General features: G+C 36.5%; 1 non-coding gene across 1 annotated transcript; it reads right to left on the reverse strand.

Moving 5' to 3' along the window:
• Window positions 1-19,701: 19,701 nt before the first annotated feature.
• On the reverse strand, window positions 19,702-19,809 carry LOC148546420 (small nucleolar RNA R71). The gene has a single exon (XR_015901454.1). It is a non-coding gene; the product is annotated as a small nucleolar RNA R71 (small nucleolar RNA).
• Between the last annotated feature and the right edge of the window lie 820 nt (window positions 19,810-20,629).

The raw sequence follows: 20,629 nt of genomic DNA on the forward strand, positions 1-20,629 counted from the left end.
CGGGCTGTCGGTCCAACCTGACCAGCCCTTTTAAATGAGCCCGAAAGCCCTTTCTTCCTCATTTCACCAGCAATCAGCGTGAAAGCCCCGGGGAGGAGAAAACATTTCCAACCCTTACGCCACTTTTCAAAATCCCGTAACTTCTCCGTCTGAGCTCCAATCGCCGCACCGTTTGTAGCCACGCGTTCACCGCGTCGAGCTCTACGTTTCTACCAGAACAATTTTATAGGTAACTTTCTATTTCACCTCAGTCCCTTCTTTCCCCCAATTTTTGAATTTTGAGTGGGAAGATTGAATTTCTTTGATTTTCGATGTTTTAGGATCCAATTAGCTTGAGGGAAACGTTCACTCTTGCTTATGCGAAGCTTGAGTAAGGTGAGGATATGATAATTCTATTTTATTTTTATTGAATTTAAGCTTTGAGTATTAAATTGGATATATACATGTTATGAATGTGTATTAGGTTGTGAATAAATAATTGGAGCTTGAAATTGTGAATACTGAAACTTAGAGGAAGCTGATTAGTTGAGGTTTTGAGGGCTTTGTTCTTTAGGAAAAATTATCTTGGAATAATACTTGGGAATCGGCTAAGGTATGGTTTAGGTTTCTTGCATTTAATATATAATGTTCTGTGAAAACTTAGGCTAGATGACCATAGGATAAGTTGGATTGCATGTGTATATTTAATACTTAGTATCCTGTTGATGAACATGGTTGGTTTGGTGCTTGTTGATTAAATGGTGATTTGGTGAATTATTGATTTGAGGTATAACTATTGTGGAGGTTGTTGTGATAATGAGGTGTTTTGTGTTAAAAGCCTAGGATTTGTGAACTATGATTTTTAGTTGAATTTTGGTTGTTGGATTTGAATATTGTATGAGTTTAATTGTTGATCTGAGGTAGATTTATTGTGGTGATTGTTATGATGATGAGGAAGGATATGTTGAATTGAAAAGAATGCAGGTTTGGACCCAAAAAGGGTGGCAAAGTCCGAGTTTTAGAGGAGATGCTGCCAAAATTTTATAAAAATTAGAGATTTTGTTTATATGATTATTTAAAAAGATTTAGATTCAAAGGTTATATGGTTTGATTTTGAGTTATTAAGAAAATGAGCATGTTTTAAGTTTGATTCATTTAGAAAAGAATGAATTATGTTTTGAATTGGAACTATTGATGGACAGAATGGGAGGTGTGATAATGAATGGTAAGAATTGAATATGATTGATGTATGATGATTAATGAGATATGATTGAGAATGATGTGGATGTTGATGAATTATAATTGAATTATTTATATGGCTTATGAATTTGAATAATCTGAGATACGAGATTCCCTGGATAAAGTGCCGTGGCTTGCCACCATGTGTACCAGGTAGAAAACTCGATACTCTGTTGACCCTACGACGTAAGTGTGACCGGGCACTATATAAATTTCCGAGAATGTTACCCCCATTGAGCAATATTGATTGTTTGAGAAAAAGCTATGCATAGACTCTTGGGGATGCACGTCGGGGGGACAGTCTAAGTACAATTCAGACTTGTCAGGTTGGCTAGATAACCGGCAGATGAGTCTCATCAGCCATAGGACAGGCATGCATCATATGCATAATACTTGAATTACTTGCTTGTGCTTTAATTGGGTGTGCCTATATGTACTTGCCATGTTAATGTGTATTTGTTACCTGCCATAATTGTAACCTTCTTGTGCTTACCTTTATCTATTTATTTGTCTGTGAAAATGCATGGTGGAGTTAGCGGTATGGAGGAATGGCAGTGTGGGACTTAGATTTTAAGGTTAAGTTAAGTTAGGTTTAAATATTCTTAGAAAACCACCTCTTATGGCTTCTGTTTAATACTTTAAGCTCCACAATCTGAGTTTTGGCGTTCTAGGATTGCCTCTGGCATTCACAGAACCTTATATATTATGTGTGTGGCACCTTTACCATACTGAGAACCTCTGGTTCTCATTCCATACTATGCTGTTATTTTTCAGATGCAGGTCAAGAGGCACCTCGTTAGGCGTCTGGACTCTTGAAGCGGAGTGGTTACTAGGTAGTTTTGTTGTACAGTGATGTATATATATATATATATATATATATATATATATATATATATATATATATATATATATATATATACTTAGTTTTGTTGGATATGTATCTATATATGTGTAAATATTCTCCGGCCAGTCTTGACTTTGCAGGCTGAGTTAGGAGCTTGTTATTTTGTATCTTTGGCACTCTACTCCTACTTCTGTCATCTTATGTTTAGTAGTCACAGTTTTCTTAGCACGCAAGTTGACTCGTTCCTTGAGCGTTGCGCTTTTATTTTGCGATTTTTATTTCCTTTATTCTTCAAGGCTCCTAGCATATTATAATTCTTCTGCTATTATATGTACTCATTTTATTTTAGAGGTCGTAATACCACACCACCTCCATTTTACGACTTAAGCGTAAAGCTTTGTGTGGTAGGGTGTTACACTTCTATGGACTAAGAATTCAACAAAAAATGGTAGGGTCTAAATATTGTTCAACAATAATATTTATCTGAGGTAGAGACTCTTATTGTTCAGCATGAAGACTATCTGGATAAGTATAGAAGACCTGAATCTCTTGCACCACAAGCACACCTATCACAAGCTAATCTTGGAGGAAGGAGAGGTTGTGGTGGCCACTTTTCTACAAAGTGCAGAGGCAATTTTTGAAATTCTCGTCCATAGTGCCAAGTTTGTGGAAAAATTGGCCATCTAGCCTGGTATTGTTATTATGGATTTGATCAATATTTTCCTTCTCCATCACAGTCACAATCAACTCATTCTTTTACAAATTCACAAGCACCAAGACTAGGATCATCATCCACAGCATCTTTTTCACCATCTAGAGCCCCACCCTCATCTTCATTTCACAATTTAACTGCATTCTTGGCTATACCTTCTTCTGTTTCTAGTGATTCATGGCATTTTGACACAGGTGCTTCCCAACACCTCAAACTTAATCATCCAATCTTTATCAAGTATATCTTATCAAGGCCCAGATCAGGTTGAAATAGGTAATGGCACAGGTATGCATATCTCTCATATGGGTCACTATTTACTTCTTGCAAAAGATTCAAATCGTATTTTCAATTTATTCCAATTAATTCATACTCCAGATTTAACAAAGAATTTTATAAGTGTTGCTAAATTTGCTGAGGATAATCAGATTTTCTTTGAATTCCATGTCAATCCTTGCTATGTAAAGTGCGAACATACTAAGAAACCTCTCTTGCAAGGAATCTGAACCAATAGCATCTATGAATTTTTAAATGTATCTGTACCAAAAATTGTTACGCAACTTGTGAATTCTATGTTGTATTCTGCTCTTTACAATTCTTACAATATGTGGCACATGAAACTTGGACATGCTACAACTAAAATAGTTCAGCAAGTTATGAAACAATGTAATATATATTTTAGTAATAAAATTGACTCCTCTTCTTTCTCTTAAATTTGTCAATATTGTATGCAAGCAAAAATGCATAAACTATCATTTACAGATTCTTTAACATAATATACTAAACTTTTGCAATTAGTATATTCAGATGTGTGGGGCCTTCTCCATTAGTTTCACATCTTGTTTTTCATTATTAGATAACTTTTATTGATGCTTTTTCAAGATATACGTGCCTCTATTTGTTAGTCACTAAGTCTCAGTTTTTTTGAAGTATTCAAAAGCTATAAAGCAACTATGGAAAACATGACTGGTTAGATAATTAAAAATTCTCAAACTGATAATGGTAAAGAGTATCTCCCTCACTCTTTTTAAGATTTTCTTACAGAGTCAGGTATCATTCATAGAAAAATATGCCCTTATATATCTGAACAAAATGGCAGAGCTGAAAGAAAGCATTGGCACATGACTAAGATGGGTCTAGCAATGCTCTTGTCAGCATCCATGCCTTTACTATATTGGGATGAAGCACTCCTCACTTCCACTTATGTTATAAATAGATTACCAACCACTGTTTTGAATACTAAATCACCATATGAGCTTCTTTTTTCAGCCAAACTAGATTATACTTTTCTAAAGGTGTTTGGCAGTGCATGCTATCCACACCTTAGACCATACAACCAACACAAGTTTGACTATAAGACACAACAATGTGTTTTTATAGGATATGCTTCCAACCAAAAAGGTTACAAGTGTCTTACACTTATAGAAAAGGTTTATGTCTCAAGACATGTGGTTTTTAATGAAACCAATATTTTATACACTACCTTATTCACTTCTAAGTCATCAGATTCCCTGACTAATACCCTTAATCATAATAGTATCCCCTCAATCACCAAAGAAATCACTGTTAACCCACCAACTCTAAATAACCCCCTTTCTTCATCCGTTTCTCAGACCCCTACTACTACTCATAATCAAACTACTACAACTATCTCAAATACAAAAGTCTCACTCTCCAAGCCATTGACTGGCCAAATACCTATATCACCCATAGAAATTTACCTTCCTCCTATAGTGCCATCCACAAATAGCCATTCCATGACAAGTAGAGCTAAAGCTGGAATATCTAAACCCAAATCATGTACTGCTAGCATTAATAGAGCACAAAAAGTGAAAGATCTTTTACCAAAATCTCCACATATTTCTCTAACTATACTTCACTAGCCTGAGGCTATAAGGGAAGAATACAAGGCTCTAATTCGTGCCAATATATGGGATCTTGTTCCTGCTCCATCATAATAGGATGCAAGTGGGTGTTTGCAGTAAAGAAAAATCCAAATGACACTATACAGAGATACAAAGTAAGATTGGTTTCTAAGGACTTCCATCAACATGAAGGCATTGATTTTCAAGAGGTGTTTAGCCTTGTCATTCGACTAGCTATAATTAGGCTTGTTCTATCTCTGGCTCTTTCTCAAAATTGGACAATAAGACAATTCGATTTTAATAATACATTTGTAAATTGAGACTTGCATCAAACCATATATATGACTCAACCAATCAATTTTAATCAACAATCACCCAATTTAGTTTGCAACTCAATAAAAGTTTATATGGTTTGAAGCAAACTCCAAGAGAGTGGTTCACTAAGTTAAGTCAGACATTCTTCTCTTTTCGCTTTAACAACACAAAATTAGATACTTCTTTTTTATTAAGTATGACACGAATTCTATAATCTATCTTCTATGCTATATAGATGATATCATCATAATAGGCAAAGATTCTGATGAAATCCCGAACATGATTCACTCTCTTAATAATGCTTTGATGAGTTTAAAAACTTGAAATTATTGTGATGATCAAACATAATTAAAAATGTTAATTAGAAAAATTTTTAATTTAATATTTGCTTCCAATTGTTTGGTTAATGGGTTTGTTAATGTGCAGAAAAATTGAAATGAATTTTCTGTTGGGCCAAAAGGCAATATAAGCCAAATGTGATGAAAATGTGATCAGCCTTTGTGCAAAAATGTTTTATACTGAATGGTTGAATTATTTAAAAGGATATCAAGGCTATTTGAGCCAGAAAATATATGCACAGCCCAAAACAATTCTTTTGTTAGACCAACAAGCCTTTGGTCCAAAATTGAAGGAAGAGAGAAAGACTCCAAGCAAAGCCACAGATTACCTACTCCCCATTGTGGATTGAAATTCAAAATCAAACTTGGTTAATTGCATAGGTAACCAAAACTAAAAATTAAATTGAGTTAATTTTACATTGAATGCTTTGTCTCTTCTCTCTCCTCTCTCTCTTGTTTTTGGTTGTCACTTCAATCAGAGAAAAGAAGCAAGAGCAAGTTATCAGAGAAAAATAGTGAAGCTATGAAGAAGAAAAAGGCTAGGTTGATGATGGCCTTTGCAAAAGAAAGATCCGAAGCATGGTGTGGGTAAGATGTTTGCCATTGAAGGCAAGTTTTCAAGAGGAGCTTCAAGATCTTCCATACCAAAGATAGGAAAGATCCATCTCGGTCAGAGAAGAAGATCTCAGTGGGTAAAGCTCATTTCCATTTTGGTTATTCCAAGAGAGAACGTAGCTACTGGAGCTACGAAAAGGAAGAAGCAAATATGGAAAGGAAGAAGCTGTCAAGGATCAGAGATTCATCAAGGGTCAGAGTTCTTCCTTGGAGCCAAAGTCAACATCAAAGGCTCATATTGAAGAAGCTTGATGAGAAAGGAGGAGAGAGGTACATGCATGTTGATTTTCAGTTTTTCCTCTCTCTTCTCTTTGTCCGAACCGAAATTGCTTGTGTGTTGGAGAAGATGTTGGTGGTTTGGTTGAACCGGTTACAACCTTGGAAGCTTCCCCTTCTATAATAAGGGTAAACGGCCAAGGGTTGAGACAAGGAGAAAAAGCACAGAGTTCTCATAGCTACTGATGAGCGGATAATTTATACCCTTTTTGGCATTATTTTTATATAGTTTTTAATATGTTTTAGTTACTTTTTATTATATTTTTATTAGTTTTTATGAAAAAATCACATTCTGGACTTTACTATGAGTTTGTGTGTTTTTCTGTAATTTCAGGTATTTTCTGGCTAAAATTGAGGGACCTGAGCAAAAATCTGATTCAGAGACTGAAAAAGGACTGCAGATGCTGTTGGATTTTGACCATCCTGCACTCGAAATGGATTTTTAGGAGCTACAGAATCCCAATTGGTGCGCTCTCAATTGCGTTGGAAAGTAGACATCTTGGGTTTTCCAGCAATATATAATAGTCCATACTTTGCCTGAGATTTGATGGCCCAAACTGGCATCTAAACGCCGGCCAGAGACCCTTTTCTGGAGTAAAACGCCCAAACTGGCACCCAAGCTGGCGTTTAACTCCAAGAGTGGCCTATGCACGTGAAAGCTTCAATGCTCAGCCCAAGCACACACCAAGTGGGCCCCGGAAGTGGATTTTTGCGCTATCTGCACTTAGTTATTCATTTTCTGTAATCCCTAGTAACTAGTTTAGTATAACTAGTACTTTTTACTATTGTATTAGGGGATTATGATATTATCATCCTTGGACTTGGAGGCTAGCCACACGGCCATGCCTAGACCTTTTACTCTTATGTATTTTCTACGGTGGAGTTTCTACACCTCATAGATTAAGGTGCGGAGTTCTGCTGTTCTTCATGAATTAATGCAAGTACTATTGTTTCTCTTTCAGTTCACACTTACTTCTTCTCCAAGATATACTATCGTACTTAATTCAATTAAGTCAGAATGAAGGGGTGACCCATGACAATCACCCACTATCTTCGTTACTCGCTTAGCCAAGATCCGCGTGCCTGACAACCACAAGCGGTCTACATGATGTTCAATGTAGTCATTGGACGACAGCCGGAGTATATTCTCTTGGGTCTCTAATACACGGACCGAGTCCGTGAGATTAGGATCTTCGTGGTATAGGCTAGAACCATTGGCATCCATTCCTGAGATCCAGAAAGTCTAAACCTTGTCTGTGGTATTCCGAGTAGGATCTGGGAAGGGATGACTGTGACGAGCTTCAAACTTGCGAATGTTGGGCGCAGTGACAGTGTGCAAAAGGATAAGGGTCCTATTCCGACACTAGTGAGAACCGACAGATGATTAGCCGTGCGGTAGCTGTACCTGGTATTTTTCATCCGAGACGAGACATCCGACAGTTTATTAGCCGTGCAGAGATCGTACCTGGTATTTTTCATCCGAGAGGATCATACAGCTTGCCATGGAAGGGAGCATGCATGATTGGAAGAAGACAATAGGAAAGCAGAGGTTCAGAAGCAACAAAGCATCTCCAAACTCTTATCTGAAATTCCCACTAATGAATCACATAAGTATCTCTATTTTATTTTATGTTTTATTTATCTTTTAATTATCAAAACCTCATAACCATTTGAATCCGCCTGACTAAGATTTACAAGATGACCATAGCTTGCTTCAAGCCGACAATCTCCATGGGATCGACCTTACTCACGTAAGGTATTACTTGGACGACCCAGTGCACTTGCTGGTTAGTTGTGCGGAGTTGTGAAAAGTGTGAATCACAATTTCGTGCACCAAGTTTTTGGCGCCATTGCCGGGGATTGTTCGAGTTTGGACAATTGACGGTTCATCTTGTTGCTTAGATTAAGTAATTTTATTTTATGTTTAAGCTTTTTATTTTTTATTTTTGAAAAAAAATTGTTCTTCAGAGTTTTTAAGAATGAATTCTAGAGTTTCATGAGATATGTTGAAGCCTGGCTGGCTGTTAAGCCATGTGTAATCTTTTGGACCGAGGTTTTCACTTTCCATTGTAGAAAAGACATGTCTGTAATTGATATGCTAAAGCTTGGCTGGCCACTTGGCCATGTCTAATTCGATTGGACCGAAGTTTTAGACTAACATTGCAGGAATCCTGGAATTCTTATTAAAAATTTTGAATTTCTTTATTTTCTTTTTCCAAAATAATTTCAAAAAATATACAAAAAAATTAATAAAATCATAAAAACTAAAAAAATTTTGTGTTTCTTGTTTGAGTCTTGTGTCAAATTTTAAGTTTAGTGTCAATTGCATGTTTTTAATTTTTCTTAGACTTTTGAAAATTCATGCATTGTGTTCTTCTTTGATCTTCAAGTTGTTCTTGATGATTTTTCTTGTTTGATCTTTCATTTTTCTTGTTTTGTGTCTTTTCTTGTTTTCATATGCATTTTCGAATTATTGGTGTCTAAAGTTTAAAAATTTCTAAGTTTGGTGTCTTGCATGTGTTTCTTTTCTTAAAAATTTTCAAAAGTATGTTCTTGATGTTCATCATGATCTTCAAAGTGTTCTTGGTGTTCATCTTGGCATTCAAAGAGTTCTTGCACGTATTATTTGTTTTGATCTTAATTTCTTATGTTTTGTGTCATTTTGTGTTTTCTCTCTCTTCATTAATTCAAAAAAATAAAAAATAATATCTTTCCCTTATCTCACTCATAAATTTTGAAATTTTGGTTGACTTAGTCAATTTTTTTTTTAAATTTAGTTGTTTCTTGTTAGCGAAGCCAAAATTTCAATTTAAAAACTCTATCTTTTCAAATCTTTTTTCAAAAATAAAATCTTTTTCATTTTTTCTTCTTAATATTTTCTAATTTCTTAAATAAATTTTCAAAATTTTTTTCTTAATTTTATTTCATAATTTTCGAAATCATTGCTAACATTTAATGTTTTGATTCAAAAATTTCAAGTTTGTTACTTTCCTGTTAAGAAAAGTTCAATCTTTAAATTCCAGAATCATATCTTTTAGTTTCTTGTTAGTCAAGTCATCAACTTTAATTTTCAAAATCAAATCTTTTTTTTATTTCTTTTTCAAATCTTTTTCAAAATAAATTTCAATCATATCTTTTTCAAAATTTAATTTCAAAATCTTTTTCTAACTTCTTATCTTTTCAAAATTTATTTTCAAATCCTTTTCAATTAACTACTTGACTTTTTGTTTTAATTTTAAAAAAAAAGTTTACTATTTCTTATCTTTTTCAAAACCACCTAATTGCTTTTTCACTTCTAATTTTCAAAAATCACTAACCACCTTTTCAAAATTCTTTTTAATTAACTAATTGTTTTAAATTCTAATTTTATTTTATTTATTTTCTTAAATTTCGAATTCTAACTTATAATTAAAATAAAAACAAAAATATTTTTCTTTTCTTTTAATTAATATTCGAATACTCTCCCTCTCTCTGTGTTCGAATTCCTCTCATTCCCTCTCTACCTCATTCTTCTATTCTTCCATTCTTCTACTCACATAAAGGAATCTCTATACTGTGACATAGAGGATTCCTCTTCTCTCTTTGTTCTCTTCTTTTTCATATGAGCAGAAACAAGGATAAAGACATTCTTGTTGAAGCTGACCCTGAACCTGAAAGGACTCTGAAGAGGAAGCTAAAGCACAATACTCTAGAGAGGACCTTACAAAAATTTTCGAAAAAGAAGAAGATATGGCAACCGAAAACAACAACAATGGTGGAGATGCAAGGAAGATGCTTAGTGACTTTACTGCACCACCTTCTGACTTCTATGGAAGAAGCATCTCAATTCCTGCAATTGGAGCAAACAACTTTGAGCTTAAGCCTCAATTAGTTTCTCTAATGCAGCAGAATTGCAAGTTTCATGGACTTCCATTGGAAGATCCTCATAAATTCTTTGCTGAATTCTTGCAAATCTGTGACACTGTTAAGACCAACGGGGTTAATCCTGAGGTCTACAGACTTATGCTTTTCCCCTTTACTGTAAGAGACAGAGCTAGGATATGGTTGGACTCACAACCTAAAGAAAGCCTGAACTCTTGGAAAAAGTTGGTCAATGCTTTCTTGGCCAAATTCTTTCCATCTTAAAAGTTGAGCAAGCTCAGAGTGGAAGTCCAAACCTTCAGGCAGAAGGAAGGTGAATCCCTCTATGAAGCTTGGAAAAGATACAAGCAATTAATCAGAAGGTGTCCTTCTGACATGCTTTCAGAATGGAGCATCTTATGTATATTCTATGATGGTCTGTCTGAATTGTCTAAGATGTCATTGGACCACTCTACTGGTGGATCTCTTCATCTGAAGAAAACGCCTGCAAAAGCCCAGGAACTCATTGAAATGGTTGCAAATAACCAGTTCATGTACACTTCTGAAAGAAATCCTGTGAATAATGGGATGACTCAGAAGAAAGGAGTTCTTGAGATTGATACTCTGAATGCAATATTGGCTCAGAATAAAATATTGACTCAGCAAGTCAATATGATTTCTCAAAATTTGACTGGAATGCAAGCTGCATCCGGCAGTACTAAAGAAGTTTCCTCTGAAGAAGAAGCTTATGACCCTGAGAATCTTGCAATGGAAGAAGTGAATTACATGGGAGAATCCTATGGAAACACTTACAATCCTTCATGGAGGAATCATCCTAATTTCTCATTGAAGGATCAGCATAAGCCTAATCAAGGCTTCAATAATAATAATAATGGTGGGAGAAATAGGTTTGGCAATAGCAAGCCTTTTCCATCATCTTCTGAGCAACAGACAGAGAATTCTAAGCAGAGCCTCTCTGACTTAGCAGCCATAATCTCTGATCTGTCTAAGACCACTCTCAGTTTTATGACTGAAACAAGGTCCTCCATCAGAAATTTGGAGGCACAAGTGGGTCAACTAAGTAAAAGAGTTACTAAAATTCCTCCTAGTACTCTCCCAAGCAATACAGAAGAGAATCCCAAAAGAGAGTGCAAGGCCATCAATATAACCAAAATGGCCGAACCTATAGAGGAGGAAGAGGCAATGATTTCCAATGAGGAAGACCTCAATGGACGTCCACTGACCACTAAGGAGTTCCCTAATGAGGAACCAAAGGAATCTGAGGCTCATACAGAGACCATAGAGATTCCACTAAACTTACTGTTGCCATTCATGGGCTCTGATGAGTATTCTTCCTCTGAAGAAGATGAAGATATTGTTGAAGAGCAAGTTACTCAGTATCTAGGAGCAATCATGAAGCTGAATGCCAAGTTATTTGGTAACGAGACTTGGAAGGATGAACCTCCATTGCTCATCAATGAACTGAATGCTTTGGTTCAACTGAAATTACCTCAGAAGAAACTGGATCCCAGAAAATTCTTAATACCCTGTACCATAGGCACCATGACCTTTGAGAAGGCTCTGTGTGACCTGGGTCAGGAATAAACCTCATGCCACTCTCTGTAATGGAGAAACTAGGGATCTTTGAGGTACAAGCTGCAAGAATCTCACTAGAGATGGCAGATAAATCAATGAAACAGGCTTATGGACTTGTAGAGGATGTCTTAGTGAAGGTTGAAGACCTGTACATCCCTACTGATTTCATAATCCTAGACACTGGGAAGGATGAGGATGAATCCATCATCCTTGGAAGGCCCTTCCTAGCCACAGCAAGAGCTGTGATTGATGTGGACAGAGGAGAGTTAGTCCTTCAATTGAATGAGGACTACCTTGTGTTTAAAGCTCAGGGATCTTCCTCTGTAACCATGGAGAGGAAGCATGAAAAGCTTCTCTCAATACAGAGTCAAACAGAGCCCCCACACTCAACTTTTAAATTTGGTGTTGGGAGGCCACCATTAAGCTTTGAGTCACTGTGAAGCTCTTTAAGAGTTCACTATCAAGCTATTAACATTAAAAAAGCGCTTATTGGGAGGCAACCCAATGTTATTTAATTATATTTATTTATATTCCATTGTCATTTTATGTTTTCTTTAGGTTGATGATCATGTGAAGTTATAAAAACAGCTACAGAATTAAAGCAAAATAAAAAACAGCATCAAAAACAGCATACCCTAGAGGACAGGCTTACTGGCATTTAAACGCCAGTAAGGATAGCAGAATGGACGTTTAACGCCCAGTCTAACAGCATTCTGGGCGTTAAACGCCAGAATGGGCAGCACTCTGGGTGTTTAACACCAGAAAAGGGTGTCTGGTGTCTAGCTGGCGTTAAACGCCAGAATTGGCAGACAGACTGGTGTTTAATGCCAGAAAAGGGTGTCTGATGGGCGTTAAACGCCAGAAAGGGGCATCAGCCTGGCGTTTAACGCCAGAAAAGGTAGCAAAGTTGGTGTTAAATGCCAGAAATGGCACACAGAGAGCGTTTAAACGCCAGAAAGGTACAGGGAGCAGAATTCCTTGACACCTCAGGATCTGTGGACCCACAAGATCCCTACCTACCCCAACTCACTATCTCTCCTCATCACACCTCTCCATAACACTCTTCTCCAAATACCCTTGACCAATCCCATCAATACCTCTTCCCCAAATACCATTCACCTATCAAATTCTACCCTCTTCCCCACAACCTCTTCACCACTCACATCCATCCATCATAAAATCCCACCTACCTCGCCATTCAAATTCAAAACATTTTCCTCCCAAACCCAACCCCTCATACACGGATTCCCCCTCTCTCTTACCCTATAAATACCCCTCCTTACCACCTTCAATTTCACACATCATACACACTTAAACCCCCTTGGCCGAAACCAACCTTCCCCTCTATCTCCTCCATTTCTTCTTCTTCTACTCCTTTATTTCTTCTTTTGCTTGAGGACGAGAAAACCTTTTAAGTTTGGTGTGGGAAAAAGCTCTGCTTTTTGTTTTTCCATAACTATTAATGGCACCTAAGGCCAGAGAAACCTTTAGGAAGAGGAAAGGGAAGGCAGTTGCTTCCAACTCCGAGTCATGGGAGATGGAGAGATTTATCTCAAAAGCACTTCACTAGAAAGAGGATGGAGCAAACAAGAGAGCCCACTCATGGACCTCACCAAGAGCACTCCATTATCCTCCATGAAATCAGAGAGGACCAAAAGGCCATGAGGGAGGAGCAACAAAGGCAAGGAAGAGATATTGAGGAGCTAAAGCACTCCATAAAATCTTTAAGAGGAAGAACTAGCCGCCGTCACTAAGGTGGACCCGTTCTTTAATTTCTTTGTTTTTATTTTTCTGTTTTTCGAATTCTATGCTTTATGTTTTGTCTATGTTTGTGTCTTTATTACATGATCATTAGTGTTTAGTGTCTATGTCTTAAAGCTATGAATGTCCTAAGAATCCTTCACCTTTTTTAAATGAAAAAATATTTTCTGAAAAAAAAAAGAAGTACATGAATTTTGAATTCTGTCTTGAAATTAGTTTAATTATTTTGATATAGTGGCAATACTTTTTGTTTTCTGAATGAATGCTTGAACAGTGCATATTTTTGATAGTGAAGTTTATGAATGTTAAAATTGTTAGCTCTTGAAAGAATAATGAAAAAGGAGAAATGTTATTGATAATTTGAAAAATCATAAAATTGATTCTTGAAGCAAGAAAAAGCAGTGGAAAAGCAAAAGCTTGCGAAAAAAATGAAAAAAAAAAAACAAAGAAAGAAAAAGAAAAAGCAAGCAGAAAAAGCCAGTAGCCCTTTAAACTAAAAGGCAAGGGTAAAAAGGATCCAAGGCTTTGAGCATTAATGGATAGGAGGGCTCAAAGGAATAAAATCCTGGCCTAAGCGGCTAAATCAAGCTGTCCCTAACCATGTGCTTGTGGCGTGAAGGTGTCAAGTGAAAAGCTTGAGACTGAGCGATTAAAGTCGTAGTCCAAAGCAAAAAGAGTGTGTTTAAGAGCTCTGGGCACCTCTAACTGGGGACTCTAGCAAAGCTGAGTCACAATCTGAAAAGGTTCACCCAGTTATGTGTCTGTGGCATTTATGTATCCGGTGATAATACTGGAAAACAAAATGCTTAGGGTCACGGCCAAGACTCACAAAGTAGCTGTGTTCAAGAGTCAACATACTGAACTAGGAAAATCAATAACATTATCTAAATTCTAAGTTCCTATGGATGCCAATCATTCTAAACTTCAAAGGATAAAGTGAGATGCTAAAACTGTTCAGAGGCAAAAAGCTACTAGTCCCGCTCATCTAATTGAAACTAATCTTCATTGATGTTTTTGGAATTTATTGTATTTTCTCTTCTTTTTATCCTATTTTTTTTTGGTTGCTTGGAGACAAGCAACAATTTAAGTTTGGTGTTGTGATGAGCAGATAATTTATACCCTTTTTGGCATTATTTTTACATAGTTTTTAATATGTTTTAGTTACTTTTTATTATATTTTTATTAGTTTTTATGCAAAAATCAAATTTCTGGACTTGACTATGAGTTTGTGTGTTTTTCTGTAATTTCAGGTATTTTCTGGCTGAAATTGAGGGACCTGAGCAAAAATCTGATTCAGAGGCTGAAAAAGGACTGCAGATGCTGTTGGATTATGACCATCCTGCACTCGAAATAGATTTTCAAGAGCTACAGAAGCCCAATTGGCGCGCTCTTAATTGTGTTGGAAAGTAGACATCTTGGGCTTTCCAGAAATATATAATAGTCCATACTTTGCTCGAGATTTGATTGCCCAAACTGGCATCTAAACGCCGTCCAAAGACCATTTTCTGGAGTAAAACGCCCAAACTGGCACCAAAGCTGGCGTTTAACTCCAAGAGTGGCCTATGCACGTGAAAGCTTCAATTCTCAGCCCAAGCACACATCAAGGGGGCCCCGGAAGTGGATTTTTGTGCTATCTACACTTAGTTATTCATTTTCTGTAATCCCTAGTAATTAGTTTAGTATAAATAGCACTTTTTACTATTGTAGTAGGGGATTATGATATTATCATCCTTGGACTTGGAGGCTGGCCACACGGCCATGCCTAGACCTTTTACTCTTATATATTTTCTACGCTGGAGTTTCTACACCTCATAGATTAAGGTGCGGAGCTCTACTGTTCTTCATGAATTAATGCAAGTACTATTGTTTCTCTTTCAATTCACGTTTACTTCTTCTCCAAGATATACTCTCGTACTTAATTCAGTTAAGTCAGAATGAAAGGGTGACCCATTACAATCACCCACTATCTTCGTTACTCGCTTAGCCAAGATCCGCGGGCCTGACAACCACAAGGGGTCTACATGATGTTCAACGTAGTCATTGGACGACAGCCGGAGTATATTCTCTTGGGTCTCTAATACACAGACCGAGTCCGTGAGATTAGGATCTTCGTGGTATAGGCTAGAACCATTGGCATCCATTCCTGAGATCCAGAAAGTCTAAACCTTGTCTGTGGTATTCCGAGTAGGATCTGGGAAGGTGATGAGCGGATAATTTATACGCTTTTTGGCATTGTTTTTAGTATGTTTTTAGTAGGATCTAGTTACTTTTAGGGATGTTTTCATTAGTTTTTATGTTAAATTCACATTTCTAGACTTTACTATGAGTTTGTGTGTTTTTCTGTGATTTCAGTTATTTTCTGGCTGAAATTGAGGGACTTGAGCAAAAATCAGATTCAGAGGTTGAAGAAGGACTGATGATGCTGTTGGATTCTGACCTCCCTGCACTCAAAATGGATTTTCTGGAGCTATAGAACTCAAAATGGCGCGCTTTCAATTACGTTGAAAAGTAGACATCCAGGGCTTTCCAGCAATATATAATAGTCCATACTTTGCCCAAGTTTAGAAGACGGAAACTGGCGTTCAACGCCAGCTCTCTGCCCAATTCTGGCGTCCAGCGCCAGAAACAAGCTGCAAAGTGGAGTTCAACGCCCAAACTGGCACAAAAGCTGGCGTTCAACTCCAAGAAGGACCTCTACACGTGCAACACTCAAGCTCAGCCCAAGCACACACCAAGTGGGCCCCGAAAGTGGATTTATGCATCAATTACTTATTTCTGTAAACCCTAGTGACTAGTTTATTATAAATAGGACCTTTTACTATTGTATTAGAGATCTTGGGACGCCTAGTTCTTAGATCAGAGGGGCTGGCCATTCGGCCATGCCTGGACCTATCACTTATGTATTTTCAACGGTAGAGTTTCTGCACTCCATAGATTAAGGTATAGAGCTCTGCTGTTCCTCAAAGATTAATGCAAAGTACTACTGTTTTCTATTCAATTCATCTTATTTCGCTTCTAAGATATTCATTCGCTCTTCAACCTGAACGTGATGAACGTGACAATCATCATCATTCCCTATGAACGCGTGCCTAACAACCACTTCCGTTCTACCTTTGACTGAATGAGTATCTCTTAGATCTCTTAATCAGAATCTTCATGGTGTAAGCTAGAATGATGGCGGCATTCAAGAGAATCCGGAAAGTCTAAACCTTGTCTGTGGTATTCCGAGTAGGATTCAATGATTGAATGACTGTGACGAGCTTCAAACTCGCGATTGCTGGGCGTAGTGACAGAACGCAAAAGTTAGTAAATCCTATTCCAGCATGATCGAGAACCGACAGATGAATAGCCGTGCCGTGACAGGGTGCGTTGACCATTTTCACTGAGAGGATAGGATGTAAACCATTGACAAGGGTGATGCCTCCAGACGATTAGCCGTGCCGTGACAGGGCATTTGGATCATTTTCCCGAGAGAAGACCGAAAGTAGCCATTGACAATGGCGATGCATTACATAAAGCCAGCCATGGAAAGGAGTAAGACTGATTGGATGAAGACAGCAGGAAAGCAGAGGTTCAGAGGAACGATTGCATCTCCATACGCTTATCTGAAATTCTCACTAATGAATTACATAAGTATTTCTATCCTTTATTATTTATCTTTTAATTATCTAATCCAATCACATTTGACCCTACCTGACTGAGATTTACAAGATGACCATAGCTTGCTTCAAGCCAACAATCTCCGTGGGATTCGACCCTTACTCATGTAAGGTATTACTTGGACGACCCAGTGCACTTGCTGGTTAGTTGTGCGAAGTTGTGAACCATGGTATTGGCATCATGTTTTTGGCGCCATTACCAGGGAAAGAAAGAGCAATGAATTTTACATAATCAAAGTGTAATCACAATTTCTGCGCACCAAGTTTTTGGCGCCGTTGCCGGGGATTGTTCGAGTTTGGACAACTGACGGTTCATCTTGTTGCTCAGATTAGGTAATTTTCTTTTTGTTTTATTTTCAAAAATTTTTCAAAAATCTTTCAAAATTTTCTTCTTTGTTTTCAAAAAAAAAAAAACTTTTAAAATAAAAAGGTTTTCGAAAAAAAAAATGTTTTCAAAAATATATTTTTCTTCAGAATTTTTAAGAATGAATTCTAGTGTTTCATGAAGCATGGCTGGCTGTAAAGCCATGTCTAATACGACTGTAGGGCATGTTAGACGTGTCATGTCTGAGTTACATACTAAAGCTTAGCTGGCTATTAAGCCATGCCTAACCCTTTGATTGGAGCTTTAGACTAAAAAGCATAAGATTCCTGGAATTCATATTAAAAATTTTGGAATCCTTATTTTTATTTTTCATAATAATTTTCGAAAAAAAAAATACAAAAAAATTATAAAATCATAAAAATAAAAAATATTTTGTGTTTCTTGTTTGAGTCTTGAGTCATGTTATAAGTTTGGTGTCAATTGCATGTGCATCTTGCATTTTTTCGAAAATTCATGCATTCATAGTGTTCTTCATGATCTTCAAGTTGTTCTTGGTAAGTCTTCTTGTTTGATCTTTGCATTTGCATGTTTTGTGTCTTTTCTTATTTTTCATATGCATTCTTGAATTCTTAGTGCCTAAACATTAAAGATTTCTAAGTTTGGTGTCTTGCATGTTTTCTTTGCATTAAAAATTTTTCAAAAATATGTTCTTGATGTTCATCATGATCTTCATAGTGTTCTTGGTGTTCATCTTGACATTCATAGCATTCTTGCATGCATCACATGTTTTGATCTAAAATTCTCATGCATTGCATTATTTTTCTTGTTTTTCTCTCTCATCATAAAAATTCAAAAATCAAAAAAATATCTTTCCCTCTTTTCTCTCATAATTTCGAAAATTAGATTTGACTTTTTCAAAAAGTTTTAAAATCTAGTTGTTTTTATGAGTCAAATCAAATTTTCAATTTAAAAATCTTATCTTTTTCAAAATCTTTTTCAAAAAAATCAAATCTTTTTCAAATTTTTTAGTTATTTTCGAAAATTTCAAAAATATTTTTCAAAAATCTTTTTCTTAATTTTAAATCATATTTTCGAAAATAACATCATCAATTAATGTTTTGATTCAAAAATTTCAAGTTTGTTACTTGCTTGTTAAGAAAGATTCAAACTTTAAGTTCTAGAATCATATCTTGTGATTTCTTGTGAATCAAGTCATTAATTGTGATTTTAAAAATCAAATCTTTTTCAAAAACTAATTTCAATCATATCTTTTCAAAAATATCTTCTCATCTTATCTTTTTCAAAATTTGGTTTCAAAATATCTTTTCTAACTTCCTAACTTCTTATCTTTTCAAAATTTGTTTCAACTAACTAACTAACTTTTTGTTTGTTTCTTATCCTTTTCAAAACTACCTAACTAACTCTCTCTCTCTCTCTAATTTTCGAAAATATCTCCCTCTTTTTCAAAATTTCTTTTTAATTAAACTAATTATTTTATTTTTTATTTGAATTTTCGAAAAACTATTAACCCTTTTCAAAATTAATTTTCGAAAATTACTAACCTTTTTCAAAAAAATATTTTCAAAAACTCTTTTTCAAAAATTATTTTCGAAAATTCCCCTTCTCTCTCATCTCCCTCTAATTATTTATTCATCTACTAACACTTCATCTCACCCAAATTCGAACCCTCTCTTCCATCTGTGTTCGAATTTCTTCTTCTTCTTTTCTTCTAGCTCACACTAGGACCTATATACTGTGGTAAAAAGGACCCCTATTATTATTATTTTTCTGTTATCTCTTTTTCATATAAGCAGGAGCAAGGACAAGAACATTCTTGTTGAAGCAGATCCAGAACCTGAAAGGACTTTGAAGAGGAAATTAAGAGAAGCTAAATTACAACAATCCAGAGAGAACCTTTCAGAAATTTTCGAACAGGAAGAGGAGATGGCAGCCGAAAATAATAATAATGCAAGGAGAATGCTTGGTGACTTTACTGCACCTAATTCCAATTTACATGGAAGAAGCATCTCCATTCCTGCCATTGGAGCAAACAACTTTGAGCTGAAACCTCAGCTAGTTTCTCTGATGCAACAGAACTGCAAGTTTCATGGACTTCCATCTGAAGATCCTTTTCAGTTCTTAACTGAATTCTTGCAGATCTGTGATACTGTTAAGACTATTGGAGTAGATCCTGAAGTCTACAGGTTCATGCTTTTCCCATTTGCTGTAAGAGACAGAGCTAGAATCTGGTTGGACTCTCAACCCAGAGACAGCCTGAACTCTTGGGATAAGCTGGTCACGGCTTTCTTAGCCAAGTTCTTTCCTCCTCAAAAGCTGAGCAAGCTTAGAGTGGATGTTCAAACCTTCAGACAGAAAGAAGGTGAATCCCTCTATGAAGCTTGGGAAAGATACAAGCAGCTGACCAAAAAGTGTCCTTCTGACATGCTTTCAGAATGGACCATCCTAGATATATTCTATGATGGTCTGTCTAAGTTATCTAAGATGTCATTGGATACCTCTGCAGGTGGATCCATTCACCTAAAGAAAACGCCTGCAGAAGCTCAAGAACTCATTGACATGGTTGCAAATAACCAGTTCATGTACACTTCTGAAAGGAATCCTGTGAATAATGGGACGCCTATGAAGAAGGGAGTTCTTGAGGTTGATACTCTGAATGCCATATTGGCTCAGAATAAAATATTGACTCAGCAAGTCAATATGATTTCTCAGAGTCTGAATGGAATGCAAGCTGCATCCAACAGTACTCAAGAGGCATCTTCTGAAGAAGAAGCTTATGATCCTGAGAACCCTGCAATAGCAGAGGTGAATTACTTAGGTGAACCTTATGGAAACACCTATAACTCATCATGAAGAAATCATCCAAATTTCTCATGGAAGGATCAAAAGCCTCAACAAGGCTTTAATAATGGTGGAAGAAATAGGTTTAACAATAGTAAACCTTTTCCATCATCCACTCAGCAACAGACAGAGAATTCTGAGCAGAACCCATCTAGTTTAGCAAACTTAGTCTCTGATCTATCTAAGGCCACTGTGAGTTTCATGAATGAAACAAGGTCTTCCATTAGAAATCTAGAAGCACAAGTGGGCCAGCTGAGTAAAAGGATCACTGAAATCCCTCCTAGTACTCTCCCAAGCAATACAGAAGAGAATCCAAAAGGAGAGTGCAAGGCCATTTGACATAAGCACCATGGCCGAACCTGTAAGGGAAGGAGAGGACGTGAATCCCAAGGAGGAAGACCTACTGGGA

The sequence above is a fragment of the Arachis ipaensis genome, chromosome B9 (assembly GCF_059453495.1).
Source record: "Arachis ipaensis isolate K30076 ecotype BB chromosome B9, ASM5945349v1, whole genome shotgun sequence".
Classification (NCBI taxonomy): Eukaryota; Viridiplantae; Streptophyta; class Magnoliopsida; order Fabales; family Fabaceae; genus Arachis; species Arachis ipaensis.